A 16,063-nucleotide genomic window follows, 5' to 3' on the forward strand; every position below is an offset into this window, starting at 1 on the left:
CTAATTGGAGGAAAGAAAGCTCAAGAACTAAGGTATGGCAGGGGTTTTAGAAATGAATTCAACAGAAAGCTGCGAAGAGCCAGAGATGATTGGATGAAGACCCCGTGTGAAAAAGTGAGGAGTGAACTTATCCAGAAAAAAAAGTTGGAAGCAGCTTAGTGAACCGCGTGACACCATTCCCATGAAAGCAGACCAAATTTGTATCACTGTGATTCAAGGAAGAAAGACCTCAACGGAAAGAAGTCAAATTCAAGGTGTAAGCAATGGTTACCAATTAGCGCCTTTTATATTTAATTCGTTTAAGCAGAAGTAAATTAACGAAATATGGGATGACATAAATGATAGTGTACTAATTTAAGGAGAAAGGATAAGTATACTGCGATTGGTGGGAGATATAACCATATTTGCAAAGAAGAAGTAATGCAAGAAACTATAATAGGGAGAAAAGGTACTAAAGATAGACAAGTATATGAAAAAGGTCTGTTATTCAAGTAGAGAAAGTAATTTCCGAGTAAGAGTAGGGTAAGAGGACTATTTAAAGAGGTATGGGCAGTAGGATCGCGACTAAATAGAAGAAGCAAGGAGGGGAATAGTGTATCTAAGAAAGCTTTCAATTAGGAGAAATGATGAAAAAGAAATACTTAGTTTTTCCACACAAACTTTATTTTTACTGGTAAAAATAAAGTTTGTGTGGAAAAACTAAGTATTTCTTTTTCATTATGAATCGTTTCCACAAAGTGACGGCGGATACTATACAGGAGAAATGATTGTTAACGACCAATAGTACTAGAATAGTCATATGGAAGCTAAAAGAATATTAAGGAGTACATAAATTCTCTGCGTATGTGAAACTTAAACATAAGGAGTAAGAGAGGATAGATGATGGGAAGAAAGCCATGGAATCATGATGCTATAGAAGAATGCTGAAAATGTAACGGAAAGTGTAAAGGATGAAGTACTTCGAAGAGTGGGTGAAGAGAGACTACTATGGAGGACATTTATGCGAAGAAAGTGGGAATTGATTCGACATATCCAGAGGTGCGATAGCTTAATGAAGAATAGAACTAAAGAAAACGACTATAACCGTTGAGCGATGAAATACGAGAAGAGGGTGACGGGAAAAACAGTCCCAGAATTTATGAGAGAATGATCAGATTAGCTCTGAATATTATACTATAGTTTGGGTAAAATCAAATCCTCGGATTGATAGCCTATGATGATGATTGAGGCACGAATGAAGGCAGAAAAATCTTTTCATCCGTAAGTACTACACGGGAAGTAGCAAAATGGGTTTTAGATACTGTCATGGACTCAGTCATTCTATTTTAAGGCTGTAAAATCTGTATCTGATATTAAGGAAAATCGTCTGTCGGCTGTAAGACACCTTTTCGTCGATGGAGACGGACACCCAGCTCGTTTCCTATGAATCCCACAATTCTTTGGGCTATACCACTATCTTCATCCAGAGGGAACACAGACATCCAATCGTTTAAATATGCAATCATACTAATCGCAAATCTATTCCACAACGTCTGAGCAATTACGCGTGTCCAACGCTCCAAGGGCGAGACCCATGGGCAAAGGATTGCTTGCGTAATAATTTTTAGCCAAATAAATCTCGTAAAATCACCTGCGCAGGCAGTGGATTAGAATCTATCGAAAGGCACCCATCAGCTCTGGTTTTATCAGAGATGGACCTTTTGGGTAAGGCACCAATACTTGAGCCGTGCCTTTCAAAGTGGAAGATGGTTTGCGAATACATTTTGTCCATGCTGACATCATGCGTACTCCTCCCGTTGCTTTTCTGATGACCACTAGAGGGAAATTAGATGTAAGACGGGATGAAGACAGAACTCCGCGTGTTCTCGTTCATGAATAGGATTGAATCGTTCATGCGCATTATGGCTTCAGTGACATTAAATTTATCAATTTAAGGCGTTGAATGTACGAGGATCATCCGGAAAGTAGTACCCGTTCGTGCCGCATGAAGTGCTGACGACGCGAGTAGCCGCTGGACGAGGTCAGATAGCTTCAGTGGCTTGTCTGCCTTCTCTGAGCCAAGTTGCGTGACGCTAGCATTGCCTGTGTTGTTTCTGTGATTGTTTACAATGTTTAAAAAAATTGAGAACGCCGCCAGTTGTGAAGTGAGGGCAGTGATTAAATTCCTCAATGCAAGAAACGTTCGCCCATGTGATATTCATCGCCAATTAAAGGAGGTGTATGGAGACAATGTAATGGACGAGTCGTCTGTTCGGCGGTGGTGTCGCAACTTCAACATGGGGAGGGGGAACACACACGACGATGAGCGTTCGGAGAGACCGTCTGTCATTACAGACCAACTGGTGAGCTCAGTTGACGAATTCGTGAGGAACGATCGGCCATCCACCGTATAGCCCGGACTTGGCCCCTTCAGATTTTCATCTCTTTACAAAGCTTAAAGACTTTTTGGCAGGAAAAAGATTTGACAGCGATGAAGAACTTAAAGAAGGAGTGACCCTGTATCTCAATGAGCTGGCGGCGAAGGACTATGCAGCAGGAATACAGAAACTTGTCACACGTTATGACAAATGCCTTAATTTGCTTGGAGATTATGTTGAGAAGTAGTTTAAAGTATCCTCTTTCAAATAAAATTTTTTATGTTTGTTAATATTTACTTTTGTGTCTTTATTTCACGAACGGGTACTACTTTCCGGATGACCCTCGTAGATCAACACTGTTGGACAACATTTAATATCATAGACCTGATATTAGTTGTCTTTAACAATCTAAGCAAGTTAAGATGCTACAACTCTCATTCTTTCCTGAGAGTATCAAGATGAGTTCAGCTTCAATATTAATCCCACGGGTTCTTGGGTGGGTACCGAATGGAAGGTCTGGTCGCAGGAGGCCTTCACAGACTGGAATAGAAGTCGTGAATCTGAAATAAAATTTATCGCTCTACCACACACCCATAGTCTTTAATCGGTGCAATGCTTGCTCCCTGAGATTGGAAAACTTCGCAATCGGCTCACCGGGTCAAACTGGAAATATGAGGTTGGAGTAAAAATCTTTCGCAACTTATCGAGCGTTTCCGAGGTCCCTCATCACATCATTTCCCGCCGGGAATCCCGGGGATCCTTAATGGTTGCCCTTATTTCGCGCAAAATGGACCTCATTTGTTTTTTCTTTCCCCAATTTCTTCATCTTAAATCAAGGCATATACAACTCTCCAGAAGCCCTAACCCTCCGATACATTGTATGCAAATTATGACCTCCCTTTCCTTATAAACCGACAGTAATTACAACCTAGTTTCGTTCAAGTCCAGCAATATTTTATTTGAATGAGGATTTATTTTTTGAATGCCGCTGTGTGACTTTTTACGTGCGATATTGCAAACGCATTAAAAATCTCTAGGTATTTATTGATTTATTTTTTTGGGTATTATGTGCTATTCTTCCTGCTCTTCTTCTAATATAAAGTATCATCATCATTTGATTACGCCTACATGGGACTACCAAAGGGCGTGAAAATATTGGTCGATTTTATGAATTTATGATGGGTAATTCACGATTTATATGAGCATAGGATGCTCATACAAATAGTGATATATGAGGATATATCAAGCGTCAAGTTTCACTTAAATGCACATGAAATGCAACATCGCATCTCCGCCTTGCCTCCATCTTCCGTCCGTCGTCTCCTTCCTCCCGAGCCACTATGCATGCCCCTTAATGTATCCTCTTCATGGCTCCTCGCCCTTCTTCGCTGAGCTTTTACCCTTTACAGATCCAGGGAGGCTGTGTACGCCGCAAGCCCTGCTCGACTCGCATCGACCCGCAACCTATTAAGTCTGCGGGCTTCTCCTCGCTCCGGTGTTTGCGTTCGCTCGGTTTACTTACAAAGATGCAATTTCGAATCTGTCAAGATTTACATTGAGTTAGCTGCCATGTGATTCGGGGAGAACTGTTATCTAACAATGGCCAGGTGAGCGATTCGCCAATCATGGTAGTTGATCGGATTCGCATCAATACGACACCACATGAGTTAATATGTATGTGATTCTGAATGCCGCGCCCGGCAGACTGAATAACAATATCGATGAATTTAATGCTCTTTTTTTTAAACTTTCAGCGAATATCTTATACTCTTCATGCTTGCGTTAGGGTTTTCTTAGATGGGAGTTGATTCAGTCAATTGTTTCTTCACAGAGCAGGAAACAAAATCGTTGCTTCTTCCTATATTAATCATATGTGAATATATCAAATCTTCAGTATTTCTTGCATATGTTATGCAAAAGAAAAGTTAACCCGATTGGAATAAAGTCTTTAAAGTATTATCTAAGTCTATGTGGGGAAAATATGAACGGCGATAAATAGATACTGTCATATTAATATTCCTCTGCGTCATGGTTAAGAGTGGTACTGAACTACGTGTAATGGTGAAGAAAATTATTCAAGGTCTTTCCAGGAGATTCCTGCTCGTGCTACGATATCCTCGGGTAAATATATCACGATTATAGGCTTAATCTTGGAACGTATTCGCCTTAATGCTTTGCACAGAATTGCCCTTTTCGAATAAATTAGCAGGTTTCACTTTTGCTTCCGTCGAAGCCATATCCGGCAAAAATTTGCTTTACATTTTACACACGAATATCCCCAACGTTATTTACACCCCTGACCGCATTATTTTGAGAATTTAGGTTTTTTGAGAGATAAAGGGTTCAAAAGAAATAATGAATAGTGGCACTCAGGCTGAATTTTCCATTATCTCTTATGGGAAACTTGATCAGAGAAAAGGATATCATCATTTCATTTCATTTCCGCTGCAAAAATGTTTCACATCCACAACACAATTTAAATGCGCGTGCCAAAGGCTCGGATCAAAACCTACATTTTAAGTTCCATGCTTCGCATTTTATTGCGAATGACTGCGAGGGGAAAGGGACTAATTAATGCTCATCCGACCGAATGAAAAAGTTTCTTCCTAGGACATTGGAATCATAACGAGGAACCCGTACGCGTAGCGGCAAGACTGTTATGGAGAACAGGTGATTACGCATATACAAGCTGAATACACCTAAATACGTATGAAAGCGAGGTGGGGGTTGGGTGAGGGTGCTGGGGGAGAGAGAGAGAGAGGGGATCCATAGGATTCTCTGTTGCTTGCTCGCCTACATTCCAATTAACTTAACAGGTTCCATATTGGTGCCCACAGTGCTGCCACCGCCTTCGGCTCCGCATCCTGGAGGGTGAACCACCCCCACCCCCCTCGACTGGGCCGTTATTCCGTCGGCCCTCCCACAGACTGACGCAAGAACCTCCTCGTCCCTTCATTTGGTTCGGATCCCTTCGCACCTCGCTTGTTGATCCCTTCCCTCCTCATAACCGGATCTCGGGGAAAAAACCCATCCATTTTCAGCGTCCAATCCGATACTAATAGCATTACGAGTATCTATTTTCAGAACGGGAGCATCGTATGAGATGCATACTTACATTTAGTTTCGTGGACCTCGAGGGATAAAGAAGAATGATAAAATGGACGCTAGCCTTTATATCTATTCCCTTGTCTATTTCGAGGAAGTTTATCCTAATAATGGAGTTTAGAGGACATTATTTTCTGACTCATAAAAGTGCAGATGGGTATGTTGATCGTTTTGCCAACTTCGGACGTTAGGATTCGGTGGAGTGGCTATTTGTTCTTTCTACTCTATGCGTTCACGTCTTCTTTTCGTTCAGCGTAAAGAAAAGTTAATTGTAGATTAGGTCACTCACTTCAATTATGTGTTTTATGAGAACTCAATCCTAATTCCATCCACTCAGTCAAAGAAATATTTGGAGATTTCATCTCGTCAAATTTGTGCATGTACGCATATAGTTTAAGTTACCCCTCCACGCGTGTACAATATTATGCATGACTACGATTGCATGGGCTGCGTTTCACCTGGGAGCTCTTTTCTGAGTAATAACCTATGAATGCACCACGATACGCAGTTATCAATTACACTCACCTTTGAAAAATGTATCTCTAAAAACACAATAACGCAGTATTCTGAAAATTGTTCCATTTTTCGGCTTAAATTTTAATGGAGAATAATTGTGATAATGCTATGGTATATTCGAGTTCTAATCAGAGAAAGCTGTAATAATATTTGTCGTTAGTAAGTTTGGAATGGAGTCATTTCGTATTTTCATTGCGAATTGATCATTTTTTCTTTGAAGTCAAGTGATGAGGCACCTATTTTAAAAATTTATATCTTAACACTTAAAAATGGACTCCGTACAAATGTTCATTTTTATGAGCCTTATCACTTAATTTCTACATTTGGAATTAAATTTAAAAATATTCGTCGAATGACTAGAAAAGAAATGAAACTGGATATTTATATTTTCAAGGCACAAAAACTGAAAAATTAAATGGCATGGTCGACTACACGCTATTTTAATAAAATGATCTATGTACATATTTTAATAAAATTCAATATACAAAATAAAAATGTTATTTTTTGAGACTAATTATGAGAGAATTTAAGCAGTTTTAATAACCATTTCCTCACCTATGATACCCATAAATCAGCAGTAATTAATTTAAAATTCTATGAAACCATATTTTTAAGTGAGCCACCGTCCTTAGAAGTAGACTTCCATTTGGCATATTTCCATTTGGACTATTATTTGAGGAAATAAACTGTAAAGCGAAATGGAAATATTAGGAAATACCACAATTGGTAGTTACTGTCTAGCACTTGATAAATTTACAAAAGCCAACCTTCCACTCCAAATATAGTTGCTAAAGGATTTTATTAACCGTAATTGGGGAACGTCATATTACGGAATTGACAGGATAGAGCAATGGAGAGTGACTATACTTTCACTCTCTAATAAGATTTCCTTGAAACCCTTATCCCTTCAACATCAATTCCTCCGAATTAGCTCTCCAGGAAATTTCTTTAATAAATTTATTTTTATCCTTCTTCGGCATGATCTCAAACCCTCACCTCCAACCCTCACTCCAGGCACCCTACCTTCGTCGTCGCTTCATTAAGAATCCCTTGCAGCGTTTCTGCTAATTCCTATTTTACTCGCCCTTACTTAAAACTCCTTCCTCCAGTCTGAGCCGCGCGTCGTCGCCTGCAGATGGTTATGCGGCTCGTAAAAGCCCTACCCCCACCTCCTTGCCTCGACCTGCACCTCCCCTTACCTCCCACTCAACTCGCTTGGTCCCTAGTTAGGGTCCACGTTGTGAAATCAACCCCCTTCGACCCTCCGCAGGTTGAGCACTCTACCTTGTTGTCGCCGTGCCCGAGACAGGCTGGTGCCCGCGATTCAAACGAGTTCACACGGGGTGAACCCTCGGGACCGAGCTAGGTGTCCCCCGGTCCGTAAGCCTGCCTCCATCCGGCTCCGCATGCCGAGCTAAGTGAGTTATATACGTTAGCCGTGAATTCAGTCTCTAGCTTGGGATGACCTCACCACTCCACTCGAAATAGGGTTTAGCGCGCATTCAAGTCACTATTAAAATTTTGTATTCTCGGCTTCTCCTCGAGTTTAATTTTTCATAAAATGATCGGTAACGCAAGGCGAATGTAATAGCAGTTTTAAATGTATTCGTAATAGAGCAAAAAACTAAATTCGTAGCGAGGAAATCCATTCTCAAAGAGAAATCTGCATCTCCTTTCACCATTCCATATTCCCACGCCGTATCTTTTTTATCGCTCCTTCAGTCAATGCGTATTAAGAGGTATTTCCAGAGGTTGCTCGATTCATTTTAGTTCAATTTGAAAAATAAAACTCCGCAAACTCCACTGAATTTTATTTAAAATGACCCGTTTCATCGAACAGTCAATATCGCCAGGTCAGTCCTGATAATGCCGATCGTGCGATGAAGCTGGTGGTTTTAAATAAAATTCAGTGGAGATTCAAAAGCTTTTATTTTTCAAATGTCATCATGAAATTCCACCAAGAGGAGCCAAGTACCATATCATTTAATAATTCAGTGATTTGACTGCAATTTTTAAATATTGCTTTGAGAACTTGTTAGTATCGTGTCGAGAATTTTGAAAATACAAATAATGCTTTTTCTCCGGCATGGTAAACTTCGATCTTAAAGTACAAAAGTGTTTATTTAAACATAATAATTGAGTCAAATTTTCAGGCAGTGGCCAAATATATTGATTTCATAGGTGTGGTTTAAAGTCGTCTGATTCCAAAAGGGTGTGAAATTTCACTGAAGCATGACGGGAAGGAGGCCAGCTCATTTGGTTGATCTGCCTGTGTTTTTTGACACTTTCAGTTTTGCACAGCTTGTGTGAGGCTGAGCTGTGCCCAGAGGTCTCACTCAGAATCGAATCCAAGGGTGAAGTTCAGAGCATAAAAAAAACCCTGAAAGCTATGGCAGAGTCAGCTATCGAAACGTCCGTGTACTGCAACCTGACCCGGTGGGAAACCCGAGAGAACTTCCTGGATACCATACGCCGGGAAAACCTGAAATCCTCAACCTAGATGGCAAGTAACAGTTTCAGCTAATTAAGTTACATATTGAATGTTGAAATCATCCGCATTCCTGTCAATTAGTAGATTGCGTTTTACTTCTTACTGCTTGAGATTGTTTCAGGAATACGGATTCTGATCAGAGGCATCGAGATCATTATTTTATGAGCATATTGACGCTGTGAAGTTTAATCTACTTAGAGCTTATAATCGAGCAACAGAAATTTTTCTTTGATGCGTACCCTCGGTATAAGACATATAACAGTTATTTGTTTGCCTTAACAATCATTAATTCCAAATAAGAAATGCAATGTTTTATAATTCACCCTTAACTTTCATGCATTGTATTGACCCGTGGCAACTACGGCTGTGCGACGTAAATAATTTTTGGCATGGTTCATGGAGGGAGTAAGGAACATATCGACAAGAAAAATCCTTTCAAAGGCCACGTAGTTCCACCCGCTGAAACGTGGAAACCAGATAGTTATTTTCTGATAAACACCGTGTCCCTCTAGTAAACAAATCCATTCCACCGTCGATTCAAATATAACATTAATTTAAGTGATTAGGTTGCCAAGAATACGGCTGATGGGCACCTCTCACAAAAACTACATGAAAGAAAAACATACTGCACCCAATGAATGTCCTTAACCATTTTACGCTACCGTGACACTGCCGTATAGTAGGTCGGAAGAAGGGTCTTTGATCGTATTCCACACTTGACATATCTACTTTGATGGTTGAGCGGTGGCAGCAAGTTGAAATATAAATCGAAGTGCTCCAAAAGGGGTGGTTTTTAGATCACTTGTTATGGTTGATTGATATTTTTCTTTCCCCGTCAAGAATCTCTATATCCGGAGTCTACATATGATAGATCATGTGCATACTCCGGATATTGAATTAATGCGCCAACGCGATGCGACGCTCGCAAAATACACGAAGCAATTTATTGCTAAGTCGAATCATTTCCTCTGAATTTCTGCTCATGATATTTCTAATTAAGAATTCAAAGAAATAGAATTCAGCAAGCACGGTCGTCACCGATGGAGGTGTGAACTTTCATTCGTATCCTTCATTCGCCCTTTGGACAAACGATACGTATTTAAATTAGTTTTACTCTGTTGTGATGATTTGCTTGTACTTACCATATCAATTATTATTCGATTTTTCCAAGTTACTGTTGTACCATGCTACTAAGGAATTTCAAGGCACTAATACATGTAATTACGTTCCATAGGTGTATTATGTATACATTTCCATAGGTGTGAATTAAAACTAAGAAAAGAGAATACAATTGAAAGCGCTGGAGAAGCGCTGGTTCGGAAGAGGGTTTTGAAGGGACCATTCGGATTACGGTGGTTTTCTGAGGATGGCCGAGCTAATAAAACGGAGCCGCACTAAACTCAGTTTAGCATCCTTCTGTCATACTTTTAAACATGACACTATCAAGTTCATCTCTTTTTAAAAATACGGGAATGTAATAAGGGTTTCATAATTTGGATTCCTTATTACGGCTTCATGATTACTCAACGCAAGAGACTTTTCTAGTTTGCCATAGTTGAATTTGCATTGACAGGATTTCTCTCGGGTATTTCATAAAGCTTTGCCAGTGCCATAGTATTATGATCATGTTGAAGCAAAAGAAAAGATCTGAGCGCAAGGGTGGCGTGTGAAAGGATTCTTCATAGCAGTGGGATTTGGCTTTCGGAGCAAACAGCAACCTCTGCTCTCAAAAGATGCCGCATCGCCGAAGAGGAAAGTAAGAAATAGGTGCCCCTTGTGCTTAATTTGCAGCGCGTCCATGGCTTCGTATGCCGTCACAACTCTCAAGATATGTCCCGGAATTTAGGTGTTGCCATAGGCATACAGGGGTTATCAGTGGCTGGAGCTTGTAATGATATCTGAAGATTGTCGTCGTGCATTCCGTAGTTTTTTACAGCGTGATGCGTGTCGTTGTCACCATGCACGAACGGCAGAGGAGTGGACGCGGAAATGGCGGGACTGAGTAGGAGGAAAAAGTAGAGGTCAGAGAGGAAAATCGTGTTACGAAGGTGTGCTTAAATGGCCGAGGAAACTAATTTCCGGTCTATGATTAAGCATATGCCCTTAGAATTCCTCAGGGATTTGCTTTCGGAGACGATAAAACGCCGCGTCGAAAGTCCTCTGGAGTTCTCCCATGGTAGAATTTTTAACATTACGAATCTGCAAACACTTACATGTTACCTTACATCAATAAATTTGTCGTTATTCATTCGGGAATATATTAGGCCTTCAATAATTGCCCAATTATTCCATCTTTAACGAAAAGAATAGCTCGATAAACCATATAGTTTTCCTAAACATTCCTTTTGAAGCATTTATTTTGAGAATGCCAAACGCTCGATATAAATAAGAGATAGGTGAAATTATTCAGTGCATCAGAAGAAATCAACAAATTTAAACGGTCAATTGATGCATTTGAAGACTTGAGATCGTAACTGGAATGTTTATGTGGCGATATGTAAACTTCCCTTTTGTCGTTGGTATTTTTTTCATATATTTTTTTGAGTAATAATATCGTGTGCTTCAATCTCCTGTTAATTCAAAGAAACGGAAAAGTTCTCGTATTTCCGCCGCAGGAGAAGAATAGGTGATGAGATTTAATTTCGAAGAATCTTTGGCAATGTTTGAATTCACTTATTTAACATAGCTCATCCCTCGAATTCGGCAGAAAAGATATAGCAAAGCATGTCAGCGATAATTCTCAGTTATTGGCAACAGTGGTAACTTTAACTGAGTTGCAGATAAAAAAGATGGCGCGTTTGAGATAGAGGCACTTTCTATGCGCACATAATTGAGTATCCGGGGGTGGCAAATAAAACATCTAACAACTTCCTAAAAATTCGGTTTCTTTGTCCCCTCTATGGAATTAGAGCTGTTACCTCATTAAGAACACATAATAAGCATGGCTTTAATTTCTCCCAATCATTTTCATGGCAACGATGCCAAAATATATAGACATACAGTTAAATAAGACGGTGTGTTTCAAGAGCGGCATTTTCTCTTCAAATTGCATTGAGCTTTGCTGAAAATCTGTAGAATTATTAACATTTGTAGCAATGCTAGCATTCTTAAGCATTTTTAATTTCTATCTGAATCCAAGCGGTCGTTTTCGGAGAATCGGGGGAAAAGTTAGGCGTGGTGGAAGATCGATTGCCACTCTACGCTTCGCTCCGACCCTGTTCCACCTCCTTCCTTCCTTCCTCTCACCGCTGCCCACACTTCCATTCTCCCGGCGCGCGCACACACCCACATTGCCAGCTAACGAGGTGTGAATATATAAGATGGCTCCCCAGCCGACAACAGAAAAGACCTCCCTGAACCCACTCTCTTCCTCCCCTTTCCTCTTCTTCAGAGTCCTCGCCCTCTTCCTTTCACTACAATAATCTTTGACCCTTCCGACTTCTTCCCTTTACACTCCCAATCTGGGCACCCTCAGTTCCATTCCTTGAAGCCCTTCTACACAGAGCCACGTGTCCATCCATTCTGCTGTCATTTCTTTTCATCCCTCCGCCTTTCTCCACTCTAAACTTTCCCTTCGAGTTATCCGTCTAACTTTCTAATTGTTACCGTCAATATCTTCTCTCTCTCTCTCTCCTTCCCTTTCTTTCTCTAACTCGCACAATTTCTTTTAGAACTGCTAACCTAATGCATTCTACCTCTTTTGGGAGATCGTGCGTGGATGGCAACTTAGCAAACGTTTCCGAAGGCCGTCGCCGAGACCCAAGTTGCGGAACTATCTCAGTGGAAACCTATAAGCCCAAAAGAGAAGTGGGTAACGAGGGGAATAGAAGCAGTCCAGAAGGACGAAAGTCAGAGACACAAATAAAAAAGAGGACGGTTTCACGAAATAAAGTGTAGGATCCAAGAGGTCTCAGAGACAAAGCTCAATCAATGTATAGTGTACAAGTGGGACAACAAAGATCAAAATGTTCTGATCCCCTGGGAGGGACGTCTCTTTGGACGGTGTCGGCGAGGAACCTCTTGCTGTAAACTTCTTCCAAAGAGGACCGAATTCATGGAAATGAAGAAAGAGTTGTTCAACGCGGTAGGCATGATCATAAACATTCTTTTGCGCTTATAGGAAAGGCAATATTATTTTCCAAAATTCGCATTGAGCTAAACAGCAAATTTTCAATTTCAACATTTGAAAATTTATGCATTTCGCCTCTTTGTATCGATAAGGAAACGAATGAAAATAAATGATGTTGTTCATTAATTAATCTGTCGACCCTCTTGTCAATTATTAATTAAATATTTTATACAAACCTATGGGTCAAACAGTTTGGAATGTGATAGACATGATTTATTTTCCTTCCCGTCTCTAATAGATCTGTCAATATATCAGCTGTTTGAAAGATAGTCCATTAATATTTAGAGCTAAAATAAAATATATTTTCAATGCATATTTTCTTTATTGGAATAAGTAACTCAGACGACATCCCTCGGCCTTCATGCAGATACCCAAATACCGTTTTATATTTTGCTTTCATATAGTTTTCGTTTTTTTATTATAAAGGAGTTCAAACTGATTAAAATAAAAAAACTTACCCCAACATGTTTATTTAACCTCGTCCTATTTGATACATTGAAGCAATCAAGTTAAATAAATTGGATGCAATTTAATTTTAGTGGCAAAATGTTTATATTCTTTTAAAGTATCAACTTGCACTATATGTGAAATCAAGTGCGACAATCTGCGAAATGACTCTATTAAATGTGTATTTTACTCGCATACTGATTGAAGATATTTGAGCTAAAATATCTTAACTACACAACATCGTATTACGCCATTGGTGAATTTTATCGAACTCAATGAAGGCATAAATACCCAGTGGGGACTCCAAATCGACTTCAGTTTAGCCGACGACTACATAGATCATGAACATACATTCACTAATATAGTTGCAGACATTGAAATTCAATAATATTAGGTGACGGGTTTGTTGCTCAAATTAGTCATTGAACTATGTCCTTCACTATTTTAACTATTGAGCAAAATTCAATATGATTTTCGTGTACCTTCAAGTTACAAACGCACATCCATCAAATTGCATCAATAGGTGTTCTCGAGGTTGTTTGCTAAAGCAGCAGAGCTTTCCAAGAAGAGAGATCCTTTGGGCATCATCATATGCATATTCTGGCATATGATGATGGATCCTTTGGCATATCATCATCTTGAGTCCCAATTCTCATGCATAGTGGCCTGTAACTAATTCGAGTAAGTTATTAATGATCGGAAGGAAAGCCAATTTTTGATGAAATTATGATATGACATTCCTCACTTTTTTATAGGGACAAAAAACTTTCTTGCCTTAAATATGTGTAAGCTGCTCTTTTGCCGAAACGCCCTCTAGACGAAAAAATACAGAAAGGTGGACTCCGGAGAGTAAAAGCGTATTTTCCGCAAAACTTCATTGGATCCATGAGAGTGCCCCAATTTTTCAAAACAGTTATCTTGACCGTCCCGTATATCATTGCGACTCGAGCGAGCATTCTCCCCATCCACCATCCTCCGCCCCCCACCCCTTCACCCCTCCCCTCCCGCCCCTCGACTCCCTCACACAATATACCTACCTCGGCCAAATTTCTTTTCTCTCCCCGCCCGCTCGCGACTGTGGTGCTATCTTGCGGTCCACTCCCCGCATCCACCCACACATTTCCTTTTTCCCACGCCACGCCGCTGGTGGGCGGAGGAGGGGGTTGGGGGAATGGAGTGATGGGGGGGGGGGGCGAAAGCAGGGGAGGAACCCGACTTCCCAACCGTCTTCCCGACCCCGCCACAGCCTCCCCCCTCCACCCGCTTCCCAACACCCCTCTCCTCTCCTCTCTACCTGACTCCCACGATACCCTGTTCCCAGTTTGCGGGTGGGTACATGGAATGGGGTTGAGGGTAATTTAAGAGGGCCCGGCTGGGTCTTATAAATATGTATATCTTTGCGTTAAAATAATGTAAAACAGTAGAAAACTGTGTTTCTTCATATTATTTCGTTACATTATTCAATTTGAAAATTGAAATGATTTTGAGAAACGTTTAATGTAACCTTTAATATGAGAATACAGAATAACATTATCCAGTACATCAGGGAATGGTATCTATGTCTACATAATATCCCGCGTGTCCCCGCAAGGGCGTGTGGCGGGGGGTGTTAGATCACATCCGAATTCAAGAATAAAACCGCATTTAAAACCCACAAATGAATGACAATCTACTCAAACGATATCATGCATATGCATGCTTGTATATTCATGCAAAAACCTTTACAACTTACACGCATGCAAATACATAAACTATCCACTAAAAACACATGCAACTACGAATATAGCTAATGTCTACGCAACGTTTGTTCTTGGTCTGACTTGCACACTAAATGTCTTTGATATTTCTAGAGTGACTTTGGTTTGGTATTATCTACATCTACATCTACATAATACCCCGCAAGCCGCCGCAAGGGCGTGTGGCGGGGGGTGTTAGGTCACCAACCGTAAAAACGAAAAATACCACATGCAAAAAACAACACGGAAAATTACACCCCAGCAGCGCACACACTCATGCAAAACTCCCTCCATCCAATACTCATGCAAACACATACACCGCCAAACAACAAAAAACTGCACCCCAGGATACAGCACGAAAGCCATCCTAAAACACGCAAGCCAGGACACAACAAGCAAGAATGTGAAACATCACTACCACATGAAAATGCACCACAAAACACTCAACCCCCCAAAGAGACAGTAAAAGGAAGGGAATTCGACCCAACGTTGCAGGTAGCAGGAATTTCCCCCCGCGGAGAGGGACGAGGGATTGAAAGGGAAACTTAAAAACAGATGAACAGAACACGAATGAGGTCATTCGGAAAGAATGGGTTATTATAACAAAACACATAAGGTTAGTGGAGGAGCATGCATTTAAGTAGAACTAATTATTTTTTAGACACTGAAGGGTGGCAAGTGGAATTTTTACTATCTATAATCCTACAGTTGCTATCCCGTATTGTCCGTGGGAAGAAGGAGTCCTTGAGTCGGCTAGTCCTGGCATCTATTTCCCGAATTTTATATGCATGATCCAAGCGACCAATGTATGTAGGAGTACGAATAATCTGCGAGACCTCGGTGCTCGGTATTATGATTCCTGATTGCTCGGGGAAGGAATGAGAATTTGTGTATATGAGTGACTGTACTGGAATCTATCTCCCTTATCTTATCTTTATTTAAGTAGTGTGAGGCCATAGTAATTCATGGAGTGTTATTGCTAAACTCATTATTTCTGAACCTTTCTAAAAGTCTCAGTCGGGCTCGTTCCCTTCAAATCTCAAGTGGCAACCAGCCCAATTCCCCTAAAAGGCCTGTCACACTCGTCTTCTTATTGTAACAATTCTAACGAATCTGGCGGGTTTTCTCTGGACATAATCTAATTCTTTTTGACAAATTTTCTCCCTAGGATCCCAAGTAATTGCGGCATATTCCAAATTTGGTCTAACTAGAGCAAAATGATACCTCTATTTAACTTTCTCATTACATTTCCGCCACCACTCGTTTAATGACGCTGATTTAC

At 40.5% G+C, this 16,063-nt stretch overlaps 1 pseudogene; it reads right to left on the reverse strand.

Moving 5' to 3' along the window:
• Positions 1-16,063, reverse strand: part of LOC139692355 (alkaline phosphatase, tissue-nonspecific isozyme-like) — a 230,597-nt pseudogene that overhangs the window by 161,386 nt on the left and 53,148 nt on the right.

Source organism: Hetaerina americana, unplaced genomic scaffold, assembly GCF_022747635.1.
Source record: "Hetaerina americana unplaced genomic scaffold, ioHetAmer1.1.p SCAF_4, whole genome shotgun sequence".
In the NCBI taxonomy this organism is placed as follows: domain Eukaryota; kingdom Metazoa; phylum Arthropoda; class Insecta; order Odonata; family Calopterygidae; genus Hetaerina; species Hetaerina americana.